This window comes from Pezoporus flaviventris, unplaced genomic scaffold (assembly GCF_033815535.1).
Source record: "Pezoporus flaviventris isolate CSIRO_AGI_PZ_B2104156 unplaced genomic scaffold, CSIRO_AGI_Pfla_v1 ptg000213l, whole genome shotgun sequence".
Lineage (NCBI taxonomy): Eukaryota > Metazoa > Chordata > Aves > Psittaciformes > Psittacidae > Pezoporus > Pezoporus flaviventris.
This window is the reverse complement of record NW_026892761.1, coordinates 13,374,819-13,392,605: the sequence shown is the minus strand read 5'-3', so window position 1 is coordinate 13,392,605 and position 17,787 is coordinate 13,374,819.

Sequence of the window (17,787 nt, the reverse complement as noted above, 5' to 3'; positions counted from 1 at the left end):
AGTCCTCCCAGCAGGACAGCATCCCAGCTAAGAAAAGGAGGAAGATGGAGCTGCGCCGGCTGAGCAAGCGCTAGGAAACGCTGTGCTGGGGGCAGACACACGGGCACAGCACAGCGGTGGGGAGCAGTGCACAGCGGGCAGGAAGCAGCAAGGGGGGAGATGAGGACGCCCTGCACCGACCGCATGGCAGCTTCCTGAACTCCATCCCGAGTTTGCACCCGCTGGGGCAAGGAGTGAAGGTGCTGGGGCCACTGTGACCATCCTGACAAAACCGTAACAGAGCCAGAAATTGCCCTGACAAACCTGGAAGAGAGCTCCATGGCAGCCAAGTGCCTGCAAAATCAAACAAGCCGGTGGCAAAATCCATGGGAGATGGCAGATGAAATCAATTTGGAAAAGCATAGGAAGAGAAGGTGATGAGAAGGAAGGATTTCCCAATGCTGATGTGTTAGAAGGCAGCCGGTTACAGCTCAAGATGTTCAAACAGACTCTGCTCACAGAATCATAAAACCAGCCAGGTTGCAAAAGCCCTTTAAGATCATCATCCTAAGCTCTTTTTAAGGCTGCCATCTCACCACCGGCTCTGTTCCCAAGCAAAGATGATTCCATCCCCCTGACTGAGCAGGCACAATCCCAAGTCCCACAGCAAGGAACTGAAACCATCTCAATGGTGACTGCAAAGTGCCTTTGCCATCCAGGACTGGTGCTGCTCAGCTGCTGCACCACAGACTCTCGGCAAGCTCCAAGATGAGGGCTGGTCTAGGCAAAACTGCACCTGTGGCACCCAATCCACCGGCATTTATGCTTCTGCAAGCAACAGTGCAATTAGAACTGCAGCACTGTTCACCTTTCTACACTGCACAACCAACATCTTTCACTTCTTTGTCCCACTGCACTCAAGAAGGGGGTTGAGGATCCTGAGCCAAGCTGAACAAACCCTGCATCGCCCCACGCTTGCCTTGCCTTTGGGTGCTTTTACAGCAGCGATGACCACCCCAGCAGATCTCGCCTAGCCCATGCAGTTGTCCCAGCAAGGACCAGCCGCCCTTGCTGAGGACTTTCCTGACCAGGCAGAAGACGCCAACTCACCTCATTTGACACAGGAGATGAAGATGACACCATCCCTGATGTGCCCGACTCGGATGGCTTCCTCCAGCAGTTCCCTGAACGCTCTGAGTACGTTGTGGGGGGTGGTGGCGGTGGGAGCAGGGGACACTGAGGACTCTGCCTGATGTCTCTATTTCCCCAACAGCCTCACCAATTTCTTCATCGAGTTCTTTGCCTTTTTGGAGCGTGTGGCGAATGGAGACTGTGCTCTGGACCAGGCAGCGCTGGCGCAGCTCCCCAACATTGAGGACAGCACCGCGACCCCTGATGGACCCAGCTGTTCTGCTGAGATGTTCCTTGAGCCCCCCAAAACTCCAGGAACACAGTGCAGGACGGCTGCACAAAGAGCCATTGGGGGGGAGCGGGGGAAGGGGCACTGAGTACTCTGCCTAATGTCTCCATTTCCCCAACAGCCTCACCATCACCGAATTCTTCAATGAGTTCTTTGAATTCCTGGAGCGTGTGGTGAACGGAGACTGCGTTCTGGACCAGGCAGCGCTGGCGCAGCTCCCCAACAGTGAGGACAGCATCGTGCCCACTGATGACCACAGCTGTTCTGCTGAGGTGCCCCACGAGCTCCCTGAAAACTGCAGGCACGTGGCACAGGGCGGCTGCTCCAAAGAGCCAGTGGTGGTGGTGGTGGGGCTGGGGACTGCCCAGGACACAGTTCCTGATGTCCCCAAAGTCCCCATCCCAACCACCTCCCTCAACACGCTCCCCCTCCTCTTGGTGTACAGGGCAGAGGACAGCAGCACTATGGAGACGGAGGATGCTGACAACACCTTCCATGGATCTGCGGAGAGTCCCCAGAAGGATCCCATGACAGCTCCTATGGAAAATCCAGCGTGGAGCCCCCGCTGGCAGCCCAGGGTGCTTCTGAACCACGTGCCACTGCGGAGAGTCCTGGACCCGGCTGCTCTCCCACACCATGCACCCATCACACACAGACTGGTGCAGGACACACTGAACAGCCAGCCCTGGGTGGTTCTAAAGCGATTGCCAGTGCCCTTTCCTCAAGCCATTTCATCAGGTAACCCCCAGCACCAGCCACCCATCACTGACAGACTGGAGCAGGAGGCATTGCTCAGCCAGCCCAGGGTGGTTCTAAGCCATTTGCCACTCCCCCTGGGACTCATCTCATGCCATGGGGTGCCCACACTGGCAGGGGCAGGCAGCAGACCGGCCAAGCGCCCCATGACAGGCAGCACCACCAGCGAGCAAGAGTCCTCCCAGCAGGACAGCATCCCAGCTAAGAAAAGGAGGAAACCAGAGGCAGAAGTTTTTGAGAGAGGAAGGAAAACAATCCAAACCCTGCTGAAAGCCGGTTTTGCCATAAAGCAGGCTAAGGTCAAGGGACCTGCACAGGAAAGCCGGTATTTGGGAATAAACTGGCAGGAGGGACATGGAGACAACGAGCTCAAATAAGTCACTCATAATCACCAATACGCTCCAGTCACCCAGGAACCCTAGGAGTCCTCATGGACTGGGCAGAGGGCAAAGACTGTGGAATGTCACCAGAGGAGGAGGTGACACGTGCTGGGAGGCCCCACTGTACCACAGACTACCAAAGAATCTGCTGGGAAGCCGGTCTGGGTTAGTCCTGCCTCGGGCAAAGGCAAACCCACTGGTGGGACTGCTTTCGCTCAAGGACATGGGTGCACTTGGTGGGTGATGTGGGAGGATGGGCAAGTCTGGTGTGTGCCTCAAGGGGATTTACTCTTGGGTGAGAACGGCCACTGAATTGAACTGTGTGATGCTGGATACACTGGATACTATCGCTGCCACGGTGGCCATACACCCAGTACAGCGCTGGACACCTCGTGGCACCCATCTCCACTGCTCCAGCTTGGAGGATCTGAACCCTTTTGATCATTACATTAACGAAGCACGCACTCATTAATAAAATTGGACAAGTGCAAGGAAGACAGATTCAGAATAAGCTTCAACATGCAACAAGCCAGCACCACACACCACCCAGCTTTCCTGCCCAGAGAGACACATGACAGATGGAGCCCCAACTCATGGACTGAATGAACTCAACAAACGTTTGTAGTGATGGTGCACTGACAAGGGGAATGATATCTGTGTGTGCATACATGTATGCATATATATCATATACATACATATATATATCTCAAAGGACAGGAAAGCTGATGGTGGAAAGTGTGAGACCTGGCATGCCACGAATGGTATGGAATAAGGGGGGACAACTGTCATGGTTTTGGCTTGAATAGAGTTCATTTTTTTCCCAGTAGCTGGTGCAGTGCTGTGTTTTGGCTTCACTCTGAGAACAATGCAGATAACACACTGATGTTTCACTTGATGCTCAGTACCATGCACCCTGATCAAGGAGTGTTCAGTCTCTCATGCTCTGCCATGAGAAGGGCACACAGATCCATAAGGGAGCAGAGACAGGACACCTGACCCAAACTATCCAAGGGTGTATTCCACACCAGAGCACATCATGCCTGGTATAGAAACTGGAAGGGGGGGGGGGGGAGCAATTGTATTGTGCAGCACTTGTGTTTCTTGGGGTTTTCCTCTTTCTCTTTTTAGTTTTATATTCTATATAAATATAACCTGTTGTACTTTTGTTATTAAACTGTTCTGATCTCAACCCGTGGGGTTTACATTCCTTTGATTCTCCTCCACATCCCATCCAGGGAGGTGGGATGAGGGGCTGAGGAAGCAGCAAGTCCAGAGGAAGCCACAAGTATGAGCAGGGGCTGGAGCTCCTCCATATGGAGGCAGGCTGAGAACATTGGGGCTGTTCAGCCTGGAGAAGAGAAGCTGCATGGAGACCTCAGAGCAGCTTCCAGTATCTGAAAGGGGCTACAAGGATGTCGGAGAAGGACTCTTCATCAGGGCCTGTAGGGATAGGACAAGGGGTGATGGGTTTGAACTGGAACAGGGGGGATTCAGGTTAAATATAAGAAAAGCTCTTTATTGAGGGGCTGGCACAGGGTGCCCAGAGAAGCTGTGTTTGCCCCATCCCTGGCAGTGTTCAAGGCCAGGTTGGACACAGGGGCTTGGAGCAAGCTGCTCTAGTGGAAGGTGTCCCTGCCCGTGGCAGGGGTTGGAACTGGATGAGATTTAAGGTCCTTTCAACACAAACCATTCTATGATCCTATCTCATCCATGTGGCACAACCATAAAGTACAGACCCCACCATATCACAGGGCTCATTAAAGAGGAGAGCAGCAGCACAGCAACCACTGAAAGAGCACCAAGTGTTATACCTCCTACTGAGAAAAACACTCCTTACAATGCAGCTTCTCTTGGGCTTTCTACGCTTAGCGTACACAAGACATAAATAGGAAGCATGCACCTCCTAGGGCTGGCTGCTACACTTGGCAGCTGCAATCACCTCCTCTGCATGCAAAGATGGCTGCCCACAAACCAGCTACCAGATGTCGGAGCCATGGACATAAGCTTCACGCTCACTGTGCTTTAGAAGGGCAGCAGAAGCCAATCAGGGCCCTAAAACAAACTCCCAGCAGCGTCAGCCTTGAGATTCCACAAGAGAGGAACTCCCCCGGGAAGCACCGCCGCCAAGAGGCAAGATGGAGCCTGGCCCTGAGCTTAAACAGAGCTCCCGGACCACAGGCGGGGGTGAGCGAGGCCCCATGTGAGGCTCATCAGGGACTGCCGTTCTTGGTGTGCCCCGGGCTCCCCGCTGCTGCCTGGGCAGGGGCAGGGGTTGATGGGGTGAGCTGGGCTCAGGAGACGCTTTCTTTTCAGTGCAGCTGGTGGATAACCTTGGTTAAGGTGTGCTGGGACGTAAGAGACAGAGGAGGAAGCTCCTGTGGTCCTTCTCCTTCGTGCGCATTTATTGTATCTAAGCTGCTGCTAAATGCTGGCCTGATGCTGCCTGGTTTTAGAGCTACAAAGCGTGGCTTCACCCTGTTTTAGGAGGCCTTTCCCAAGGGAAGCATTGATGGCTTCTAGAATCCTTTTCCCTCTCACTATTCAAAGCCTGCCCCGAGCTTCTGGCTGCAAAGCCTGCCTGGAAGGGTGAGCGCAAACACGGCTGGAGGTAGCCCAGCTAGAGCCGCAGCCGGCACCCTTCAGCGACCGCGAGGGTGAACAGAGAGCAGGAAAATCAGAGGCGACAGCGCGGAGACATCGCGATCCCAGTGACATCCCGATGCCCGGCACATCCCGAGCTCCCAGCAGCCCTTGCGAGAGAGCGGCTGACGTGGCGGGGGCGTTCCCACGGTGACGGCGGCCACCGCCGTGCCCCTTGACGGGAAAGAGCCGCTGAGAGGGCGGCGATGTCGCTGCCCGCCGGGCGCAGGGAGGAACGAGCAGGTCGTGTTGCTGACCCTGTCGCTGGTGTCCGACTGCGGACCAATATGGTGGCCTCCAGACAGAGAGCTTGCAGTAAGGTGACTGCAGCAACTCAGACAGAGACCCCGTCCCAAACCGTGGCTGTTCAGGTCTCTGGGTGCAGGGAGCGCCAGAGCCTGCTGCTGCCGGGGGAGGGAGGACAGCATTCCACCTGCGGGAGGTGTGAGCAGGTAGAAGATCTGCTTAGCCTGGTGGCAGGACTTAAGGGGGAGGTTGAGACGCTGAGGACCACCAGGGAGTGTGAAAGGGAGATCGACTGGTGGAGTAACTCCCTGGCGTGCCAGTCGGAACGGTTCCAGGGAGATACCCCCCGAAAGGGGAAGGACCCCCAGCCTTCTCACACAGAGGGGGATGGCCCGAGACACCCCCTGCCCTGTAGCTGTTGCGCAGAGGTAGGGGACCAAAAAGACGACGAGGGTTGGAAGCGAGTTCCGGTTCAACGTCGTGGGAAACCCTCCCCCCTTCCTGCCCTGCTTCCCCAGGTGTCCCTCCGTAATAGGTTCGAGGCCCTGGATCTTGAAGGAGAGGTAGGTGAGGATGTGGTGCAAGGCCAGCCCACAAGGCCACATAGGAAAAGGGGGTCGACTTTGCACCTCAAGACTGCCTCTGTTAAGAAAGAAAGAAGGGTCATTGTAGTAGGCGATTCCCTTCTGAGAGGAACAGAGGGCCCGATATGCAGAGTTGACCCTCATCATAGGGAAGTGTGTAGTCTGCCTGGAGCCCGGATCAGGGATATCACTAGGGCGCTCCCCAACCTGGTGCACCCGACAGACTACTACCCGCTGCTGGTCTTCCAGACAGGTGGGGGGGAAGCTGCTTCCCGCAGTCTGAGGGGGATGAAGAAAGACTACAGGGCCTTGGGGCAGATGGTCAAAGAGTCCGGGGCTCAAGTGATCTTCTCCTCACTCCTTCCATCTTCCACTGATGATGTGGGAAGGAATGGGAAAATTCAGTCCATAAACTATTGGCTTCGAGACTGGTGCTGCAGGCAGGGCTTTGGATTCTTTGATAACGGCTGGTTTTATAGGGCACCAGTCTGGACAATGACGTGAGAACGGTTTGTCTCACAGAGGCAAAAGGATGCTGGGGCACGAATTAGCAGGGCTCATTTGGAGAGCTTTAAACTAGATTCGAAGGGGGATGGGGTTGTAGCTGGGCTTGCCCCAGTGGGGCAGCGCTCCAGAATTAATGAAGACTGGGAGGCCTCCTATAACCCTAGGGTGAAATCGGTGTGCCCAGCTCGCTCCCTGGAATGTCTGTACACCAATGCGCGCAGCATGGGAAATAAGCAGGAGGAGTTGGAAACCTGTGTTAAGTCAGGAGACTGTGATCTGGTGGCAATTACAGAGACGTGGTGGGACAGCTCACATGACTGGAATATAGTCATGGAGGGCTATGTCCTTTTCAGGAAAGACAGGCCAGCCAGGAGGGGTGGTGGGCTTGCTCTTTATGTGCGGGAGGAACTACAGTGCACCGAGTTCTGTCCAGGGACAGATGACGAGCGAGTTGAGAGTCTGTGGGTGAGAATTAAGGGGCGGGCTGGCAGGGGCGATACTGTTGTGGGTGTCTGTTACAGACCACCAGATCGGGGTGAGGAAGTTGCCGAGGCCTTCTACAGGCAGCTGAGAGCGGCCTCACAGTCACAGGCCGTGGTCGTCGTGGGGGATTTTAACTTCCCTGATGTTTGCTGGAAGGACCACTCGGCAACCCAGCCGCAGTCCAGGAGGTTCCTCCAGTGTATGGATGATAACTTCCTCCTGCAAATGGTGGACGAGCCGACCAGGAGAGGAGCGCTGCTGGATCTCATCCTCACTAACAAGGAGGGTCTGGTCGAAGCAGTAAGGGTTGAGGGCTGCCTTGGTTGCAGCGACCACGAGATGGTGGAATTCAGGATCTTGTGTGGTAGGACCAGTAGAATAGCAAGTAGAATTGCAACCCTGGACTTTAGCAGGGCAAACTTTGGCCTTTTCAAGCAATTGCTGGGGGAAATCCCGTGGACAAGGCTGCTTGAAGGTAAAGGGGCCCAAGATAGTTGGTTGACATTCAAGGATTGCTTTTTCTGAGCGCAAGATCAGAGCATCCCGACACGTAGGAGGTCAAGGAAGGGGGCCAGGAGACCTGTGTGGCTAAATAGGGAATTGCTGGGTATGCTCAAGTGGAAGAGGAGAGTTTACAGGTCATGGAAGGAGGGGCTGGCCACTTGGGAGGAATATAAGGCTGCTGCTAGAGGATGTAGGAAGGCAGCTAGGATGACTAAGGCCTCCTTAGAATTAAACCTGGCGAGAGGGGTCAAGGACAGCAGAAAGAGCTTTTTTAAATACATGGCAGATAAAACTAACACCAGAGGCAATGTAGGCCCACTGATGAACGGGATGGGTGCCCTGGTGACAGAAGATACAGAGATGGCGGAGTTACTGAATGCCTTCTTTGTCTCTGTCTACTCTGCTGCAGGCAGTCCTGAAGAGCCCTGTACCACTGAGACCTTAGATGAGGTCAGGTCGACGGAGCGGTTTGCCTTAGTCAATGAGGAATGCGTTAGAGACCGGTTGAGCAATCTGGACATCCATAAATCCATGGGTCCAGATGGGATGCACCCGCGGGTACTGAGGGAACTGGTGGAAGTCATTGCTAGACCACTCTCCATCATCTTTACCGAGTCTTGGGAAACGGGAGAGGTGCCTGAGGACTGGAGGAAAGCAAATGTCACTCCAGTCTTCAAAAAGGGCAAGAAGGAGGACCCGGGTAACTATAGACCGGTCAGCCTCACCTCCATCCCTGGGAAAGTGATGGAACACCTTATCCTTGGTGCCATCTTAAGGCACATCAAGGATAAGAGGGTTATGAGGGACAGTCAACATGGCTTCACCAAGGGGAAGTCATGCTTGACCAATCTCTTAGCCTTTTATGAGGAAATAACACGGTGGATGGATGATGGCAGAGCGGTGGATGTGGTCTACCTTGACTTCAGCAAAGCATTTGACACGGTCTCCCACAGCATCCTCACAGCTAAATTGAGGAAGTGTGGTCTGGGTGATCAGGTAGTGAGGTGGACTGCGAACTGGCTGAAGGAGAGAAGCCAGAGAGTTGTAGTCTATGGGGCTGAGTCTAGTTGGAGGCCTGTATCTAGTGGAGTGCCTCAAGGGTCAGTACTGGGACCGGTATTATTTAATGTATTCATCAACGATTTAGATGAGGGAATTGAGTGTACTATCAGCAAGTTTGCTGACGACACTGAGCTGGGAGGAGTGGCTGACACGCCAGAAGGCTGTGCTGCCATCCAGCGAGACCTGGACAGGCTGGAGAGTTGGGCAGGGAATAACTTGATGAAGTATAACAAAGGAAAGTGAAGAGTCCTGCATCTGGGCAGGAACAACCCCAGGTTCCAGTATAGGTTGGGAAACGACCTGTTAGAGAGCAGTGTAGGGGAGAGGGACCTGGGGGTCCTAGTGGACGACAGAATGACCATGAGCCAACACTGTGCCCTTGTGGCCAAGAAGGCCAATGGCATCCTGGGGTGTATTAGAAGGGCGGTGGTTAGTAGGTCGAGAGAGGTCCTCCTTCCCCTCTACTCTGCCCTGGTGAGACCCCATCTGGAATATTGTGTCCAGTTCTGGGCCCCTCAGTTCAAGAAGGACCGGGACCTGCTGGAGAGAGTCCAGCGCAGGGCAACGAAGATGATTAAGGGAGTGGAGCATCTCCCTTATGAGGAAAGACTGAGGGAGCTGGGTCTCTATAGTTTAGAGGAGACTGAGGGGTGACCTTATTAGTGTATATAAATATATAAAGGGGGAGTGTCACGAGGTTGGAGGCAGGCTCTACTCAGTGGCAAACAATGATAGGACAAGGGGTAATGGGTACAAACCGGAACACAAGAGGTTCCACTTAAACTTGAGAAGAAACTTCTTCTCAGTGAGGGTGAAGAACACTGGAACAGGCTGCCCAGGGAGGTTGTGGAGTCTCCTTCCCTGGAGACATTCAAAACCCGCCTGGACACATTCCTGTGTAACATTATCTAGGTGTTCCTGCTCCGGCAGGGGGATTGGACTAGATGATCTTTTGAGGTCCCTTCCAATCTCTAGCATACTGTGATGCTGTGACTTAGGCTGGGGGCACAGCTCCAAGCTCTGAACGCTGCTGCAGGTCCAGACATTGCTGGGGTTCTGGTTTTTACCTTTCTATAAGGTCCCGATGTCTTTAAAGAGCTCCATGCATGCACTGGAGACTCCTTAAGAGTCGGCCTGTGGCCAGCACCTCAGTGTGGCTGCCCAGCCCTGAGAGCTTCCACAGAGCAGGTGCTGGCAGCTTCTTGGTGGCCAAGTGAAGAGAGCAACTTGTGCAGGCTTTTCCTTACGGATCCCTGAGCCTTTGACTGAGCCATGGTGCTGCTGCCCTTCCTCCTCCCCAGTGTGGACCCATGGCTGAACATCCTCAGGGGGTTTTGGTGGAGGGGGGATGGAGCAGCACCTACAGCTGTGCTCTCAGATCAGCCTTTGGGCTGTCCTGGCTGGGTTTTATACTTGTAGTGTTGTTAGGATGTTCTGTTAGGTGTCTGGGGGAAAAAAATAGCATCCTTTAAATATCAGCTTAGTATTTGCAGGGTCCAGTTTCCCTGCCACATCCCAGTCAGCAGGATGGGAGCAAAAGGAAGGCTTTTTCCCTTGCTAACGTGTTGCTGGTGGTGCCCAAAATGGAATGCTACAGCACTACCCAGAGCACCAAAGGTATCAGGCACGGGGATGTGAAATACAAATAAAAACCTGTATGAAGTCTGTGTCCAGCTCTGGGGCAGCAGCACAAGAGGGACATGGAGCTGTTGGAGTGAGTGCAGAGGAGGCCACAGAGATGCTGCGAGGGCTGGAGCAGCTCTGCTCTGGAGCCAGGCTGAGAGAGCTGGGCTGGGGCAGCCTGGACAAGAGAAGGCTCCTGAAGGGGAGACCTGAGAGCAGCTCCAGAGCCTGAAGGGGCTACAGGAAACCTGGAGAGGGGCTTTGGACAAGGGCCTGTAGGGACAGGCCAAGGGGAATGGCTTTAACCTGCCAGAGGGGAGACTGAGATGAGCTCTTAGGCAGAAACTCTTCCCTGTGAGGGTGCTGAGGCGCTGGCACAGGGTGCCCAGAGAAGCTGTGGCTGCCCCATCCCTGGCAGTGTTCAAGGCCAGGTTGGACACAGGGGCTTGGAGCAAGCTGCTCTAGTGGAAGGTGTCCCTGCCCGTGGCAGGGGTTGGAGCTGGATGAGCTTTAAGGTCCCTTCAACAGAAACCAGGCTGGGATTCGACGAAGCAAGTTTTTATCACCTTTAGTACGAGCACAAGGGGAACAACAGGGACACGTACGACGATCTGCGAGCGTCTCTGCAGGGCGTTTTGAGGAGCCTTTCCCGCAGCCCGGGTCCCGGGTCCCGCAGGCGGTGGCTGCAGCCTCCGTGCTGGGCTGCAGGTGGCAATGCAGCTCCGCCGGCCGGGGAACGCCGCTCTGCAGGTTTGGCGCTGGATACCGGTTGCAAAGCACCTTGGTTTCCTTTGGGCTTTAGGGTGTGAGGCCAGGAAAGCACCCCCCTGGCCCATGGGGATGCCCTTGTCTCTGTCCCCAGCAGAGCAGCTCCTGCGAGGCTGAGCTGGGAGCGGGCAGCCTGGGAGATGCCCTCAGCATCTCGGGGGCCCCCGCTGCTGCCCTGAATCCCGGTGGACATTCCTCAACCAAGGCATCCATGTGCTGGGGTAGCCAGGCTGCCTGCTGGGGTCCTGGGTCACTCTGTGGTGGCACTTCCCCTGGTGCCATGAACGTGGCTGAGATGCTGAGTGCTGTTTTGGGTTTCCAGAGCAGGTTTATCCATGTTGCCCCTCACAAACACCCCATCCTGCCACCCTGCAGCATCACCAGTATTGGGACAGCCAGGCTGGGGCCTCAGTGTGTTGTCTGCACGTGACCCAAGACCTGACCTTACTCTCCTGCACCGCTGCTGTTGCAGAACCAGATGGAGACCTTATTGCAGCCTTTCAGTACTTAAAAGGAGCCTGTAAGAAAGATGGGGAGACACTTTTTAGCAGGGCCTGTTGCAACAAGATTAGGGGTGATGGTTTTAAACTAAAAGAGACAGATTCAGGCTGCATGTGATGAAAAAGTTCTTTACAATGAGGGTGGTAAAACACTGCACAGGTTGCTTGAAGAGGTGGTGGATGCCCCATCCCTGGAGACACTCAAGGCCAGGCTGGATGTGGTTATAAGCAACCTGATCTAGTTGAAGATGTCCCTGCTCTTTGCAGGGTCTTGGACCAGATGAGCTTGGAAGGTCCCTTCCAACCCAAACTACTCTATGTAGGAGAGGAAAGCTGTGCAAGGGTGGTGCAGCCTGGACCTGAATGTGGTGGCTTAGTACCCCAAAAGTAAGAGACCCCCCAAAAGCAGCTCCAGGAGCACTGAGCCCCCCAGACCATGCCTTCAGGGAAGGGCCGGCAAGGGGGGCTTGTGCTGCTCTAGGACCTGCACCAAGGGCAGGGTGAGGAACCGCAGGCATCACCAGTGATGAGCTGCAATGTCCACACTGCTGGAAGGTGGGATTGGCCCAGCAGGAGGCTGTGGGGCTGGTGGCCAGGTTCAGTGGTTCCAGACCAGTGGGTGCTGCAGCAGCCACTGGCACAGGAGTAGGTGATGCTCTGGGAAGGGGAGTTCAGGGTGTGCCTAGTTTTTATTCATCTTTGCATCCTGGAATACCTTCCAGCAGGTCAGGGAGAGGCTGGGGGTGTGCCATGGAAACTGGGTGCTGCTCTGATCAGCATCCATGAGGGCTGCTCTGACACCCTAAATCCCTGTGGCCATTCCAGTCCCAGGTTCCCATCTCCAAACCCAGCAGTGGGGCAACACCATTGTGCTCTGTCACACAATGCTGGCACTGCTGTCTGCTTACAGACTGCTGCTGACCTCAGAGATGTTTGGGTGTGTCAGGGTCTGATTGGAGAAAACCCCAGTGCCAGACTGTGTTTCATTTCGTGATCCCAAGAGTGAAATTAAGACGCAAGCGAGGTCAAGTACCGGAACCGGACAGTTTGTTTATTATAAAAGGACAATTGCTTTAAAAAAAGGGAAATTATTGTAATAAAGGGGATAGCGATAGAACAGATTTGTGAAAATAGGTAGAAAATGATGCAAGGATTCAGGGTGCAGAGAGAGAGGCAGAGAGATTGTCACCACCATGGACTCAGTGGTGTCCGGAGACCTGTTGTTGTTGTTGATAGTGGGAGTTCTTCAGGGTTCATAGTTGGTATCAGAGCAGAGCATCCCCCAAGAGCCGTCGGAGGTGGGTGTCCTCATGGAAGCATCTTTCTGTGGTGGTCCCCATGGAGTGTGTATCATGGAGTTTTCTCATGGAGGGTGTCCCTCAGGGTCCACAGTATGCGGTGGAAAGTGTCCTTACAGAGGTACCCTTGCGGAGTCAACCTCATGGCAATGGCTCCCTGGTGATGTCCCTCTTGGTTACTACCTTTTCCCCCTTTATAATGAGTTGCAGGTGTCTGCAGCAATTCTTGGGATAATGGGCAGCAATTCCTCACACCAGTCCTCAAGTTAATGGACAGGAAGAGTCTTAGCTCTTCCCCATTCATCCCTCAGGCAATGTATGGTGGAGTCCCGGTTCAGCTCTTCACACCCTTCTCCCAGGCAATGGATATTGGAGTCTTATCTCAATTCCTCCCACCCATCTCTGAGGCAAAAGACAGGTGGATTTCCAGCTCAGCTTCTCAGACCAGTCTTTGAGACAATGGACAGACTGATTTCAGATCAGTCTCTCACGGTGTGCTTGGCTTTTCCTCGCTCATCCTTCTTCCTCTTACTGGATCCAAGCTGTTGGTGCAGGCAGGCAGTGCTTCCCACCCTGCTGATGCTGGATGGAGAGAGTCAGGATTTGGGATGTGGCTCAGGGCTGGTGAGGGTGGGAGTGCAGAGTCTGGGTACCTCCCCCAGAGTCAGATCAGCCTCCCTCTGGCCTGGCCAGAGGGTTTTTGCTGGCATCTCTCAGGCAGCAGGGAATTTGGAAGTAATCAGCATCACTTCTGCTGGGAAAGGTGGAAAACCAAGGCAGTGCCGTTGCTATGGTTGCCGCAGACTGTCCTTGATGCAACACCATGTCAAGCAGCCCTGCAAGCAGATGTGCTGCAGCTGGAAAACAAAGCAATTCCCCCAGGTATGAGCATGGCATAGCAGGACACACTCACTGTCCCCTCTGCTCCCAGAGCCTCCCCTGGGATGCTGGCTCTGCCCTTGACTGCATGTCCATATGCTGGACCCTCCCTGGCAGCAAACCCCAGCAGTGAAAGCAGTGCTGGGGAGGAGGAAGCAGGGCACTTCACCAAGCCATGCATGTAGGTGCTTAAAAATAACACCATCAGAAGGTGTGTCATTCAAATAGTGTGTATGTGTATGGGAAGTGCTTAGTATCTGATTCAAACACCTTGAACAAGGGGGATGCTGAATGTTGGCTGGGCATTACAACCAGTGCTAAATCTTTCTTCCCTAATAACTTACAGGATGAATTTGTGGGGTTTTCTTGGCTTTGATCAACAGGGTTTGGGCCATGTGTAGGTTCACTGGGTCCCACTGCAGCCTCCGAGGCTGAGGGCTCAGGCTCTGCCTCCTGCCACACTCCAGGCTTGCTGCTTTTTGCTTTGTAGCTCTTGGCTACAAGGCTTTGAGCATCTTAACCATACGCATGACAACCTCATCACAGGTCTGGAGCAAAGCCAGCACTGGCATTGAGAGCCATGGGAGCAGCATGCAGAGTCCAGGGTCTCATCCAGAAAGGTGTTCCGGTAGGAAGCCCTGCTGCTGTTTCCTAGTGCTCCTCTGGGGTCTGCCTTTTGTGTTGAGGACCCCTCTTCTGAGATCTGCCTCCCTGTACCCCTGGGGTTCTTCTGCCTCGTCCACACAAACTATGGTGCCATCAACTCCTATGAGCTGGTGGCCCTGGAGGTGCTGACTGGGATCTGCAGGGTTCATGTCCTTGTGCCAGGAGCAAGCACCTCTCATGGACACTGTGTGGTGCAGTGGGAGATGCTCCCTCTGGCCACCTCGCTGTGTCCCCTCTCCCAGGCCCTGGTGGCCCTCAGGATGTGCAGAGTGGCCGGGGGAAATCCTGCCCTGCCCGAGCCTATCTCCAGCAGCACAGGAGCAGGTGAGCAGCCCTTTCCCTATGCTCAGGGATGCACCGATTCCTGGCTGGGGCTGGCTGCCGGCCAGACCTGTGCAGGGCCCAAGGGGCCGGTTAAGCTCATTGCTTTGCTTTCTGAGGCTTCGGGAAGCCGTCCACCAGCATTTAATTCGAACTCATTGAACAATTCTCCTGAGAGCAGCTAGTTCAAGACCAACCACTACAACAGAGCATCCCTGAGATCACTGGCATGGCCCCATGGAGAGCTCTGTGTCCTCCAGCTCATCTCCGTGGCTGTGCCAACACAATGGTGAGTTCAGGACAAGGTGCCTGCCCTAGGGTAATGTTGGCTCAGCTCTGAACCTGGCTGCCTGCGTTGCCTCCAGCCCCAGGGGGTATCTTGAGGTCTGTTAATACCCCTCCCACTTCCACCCCAAACCTGTTTCTGCCTTGGAGCAGTTGCTCCCCAGGCAGCAGTCCCAGAGCAGACCTGGCTCAGCCCTCACCGGCCTTCACAGCCTGTTGCCAGTTCGCTGTGCTGCAAAGGTGGTGGGATGCACACCCTACTGTGATGGGATTCATGTCCACCACTGGATGCAGAAACCTGAGGCCACTTGGATAGGAGTGGGAACAAGGCAGAGCCAGGCTGAGAGTGCAGAGATGAGTTCCCCGCTCTAGCAAATGAGTGGTGTGTGATGGGACCACCCTGGGACACAAGCTTCCCTGAAAGAGGCTGCTCTCTGGAAAAGCCTTTTCACTCTGTGCTCAACCCTTAGGAGTTCTGGGGGCCATCTGTGCCCCATTCTTATGGCATCCTGGGGACTGTCCCAAAGGACAAGGCTGGGGCCATGCTGCCTTCATCCCTCACTCCCCTGTTTCTGTGTGGCTCTATGAGGGCAGCCCATGGTGTGCCCTGTTTTACATCATTGACAACTGCTCAGAAGAAAACTAATGATCTTCATTAATGAGCTGAACACTTGTGGGTCAGGGCCTGATGTCCTGTGCAGGGGCATGTGCAGTCATGCAGCAGGACTGAATCACAACTCTGCTCATGGTGCAGCCTTCCTGTTAGCTCCGGGCACATGTAGCTCTGCAGCACACACAGAAAGGCAGCTCCACGCTGCCTTCCATCCATTCCTTGTACCCCAGGCTGTGAGATGGGACCTGTGACAGCTTATCCTGCTTCCCTGGGAGGTGTGGGATCAAGCGATGTGTCCCAGCCTGGAAAGCAGCATCTGTGGCTGTGATTTAGCCTAGAAGGGGCAGGAGAACCCAGGAACAGTCCCGCAGTGCGGTGGCTGTACTGCAGTGTGGGACTGGGGCACTGAGCCCCCTTCCAGAGGTCCCTTATTCCGCCTACATCCCTTTGTCACAGTCATCATCTGTTGACCAGCTGAAGCCACCACCTTGGAACCCACAGAGCTGCAGGAGGGACTCAACAAGCCATGGCCAGAGGCATCCATGCGATTTATAGCGCTTGTTCAGCCCATGAGCATCCTGGAGCTATTCCTGTAACAAAAGCCTCAGCTTGTTGTACAATCCTGATTTTCCTATGCTGGATGCACGGCTGGCTTAGGGCAGAGAGGGGGTTCAGTCTCACCCCATGTCCCAGAGAGTGCTTGGGGGGGCTTCCCGGGGGGGGGGGGGGGGGGGGGGGGCAGGGGGCTGCATGCCAACCAATGCCTTAATGACCCCCACGTGTATTTATCTCAGGCAGAATCCCAGACTGGTTTGGGTTGGAAGGGACCTTAAAGCTCCTCCAGCTCCAACCCCTGCCACAGGCAGGGACCCCTTCCACTAGAGCAGCTTGCTCCAAGCCCCTGTGTCCAACCTGCCCTTGAACACTGCCAGGGATGGGGCAGCCACAGCTTCTCTGGGCACCCTGTGCCAGCGCCTCAGCACCCTCACAGGGAAGAGCTTCTGCCTAAGAGCTCATCTCAGTCTCCCCTCTGGCAGGTTAAATCCGACTCAGACGTGCAGTGTGCTCTGCAGCCTGGCCAGGCTCGGGTTTGCCCCTGGGGTAAGCAGCTGTTGCCTTGGGGTTGTGCTGCCCAGCATTAGAAGACGAATCAGTGCAGGGGGGCACGGGGGGCGCTGCGGGATGCGGCAGAGCCCATCACCCGCTGCGAGCCGCGGCAGCAGCGCGGAGCAGCATTTTTCAAACTCAGCCCTCGGATGCTCGCAGCGAGTTTGGGGCCGGATTGTAACGGACGAGAGACGCGGCGGGTGGGAGGGAGCAGCCTTGCACAGGCGCTGGCTGTGAATGGGCTCCCCTCGAGAGGCACCGTGAGGAGCTCCGCACGCCCCAATGGCAGGGTGGGCACCGTGAGAGGGGGGCCCAGGGGACCCCTATCCGTGGGGGTGCCTCGGGATCCTCACCGTGAGGGGCCCTCGGGACCTATCACCCATGGGAGACATCTGCCTCTGAGGATGCTCTACAATTACAGTGATACCCTGGGGACCCCCACCTCCGAGACTGTCCGGGGGGGGCCTGTGTTTAGAGGCTCTCCCTGGGGACTTGCACCGCTGAGGACACCCTGGGGACCCCATTCCCTCTCCCGGAGCACCCTTACTCTCAGGGGTATCCCAGAAACCCTCCCCACCTCCACACCCCAGGGTGACCCCCCCCCCCTACAGGGGTACCCCGGCGATCTCCTGTCCCCAGGGATGCCTGGGTGACCCTCACCCATAGCAGCGCGCCGGGACAGCCCCCAAATGCCTGCGCTCTGAAGATGCCCGGGGGACCCCCTACCCCGGGGGTGCCTTTCCCGCCGGGATGCCCCTTACCCAGGAGCGATGCCACGGCAGCGGCGCTGTGCGGGCGGAGGGGTCGCTGTTGCCGCTGCAGCCACGGCCGCGGCCGCCTCCCCCCGCTCCGCCGCCGCCTTTTGTTCGCCGCCCGCGCTCGTCCCCGCCCGGCGGCGGGGCGGGCGGAGCTGGGGCCGCAGCCGCAGCGGCAGCCGGGGCTGAGCCGAGCCCAGCCCGGCGCAGCGCAGCGGGACATGGAGGCCGCGCCGGCGGAGCAGGGTCCCCCTGCGCCGGCCCCTCCGCCGCCCCCGCTCCCGGAGAGGAAGAAGAAGCCGCAGCGGGCACCATCGCCCGCCCGCCCCAAGGAGGTGCCGGGCTGGTCGCTGGCCAAAAGCCGGCGCGGCGGCGGCGGGGGGCACCCGGGCGCGGCCCCGCGGCTGGCGG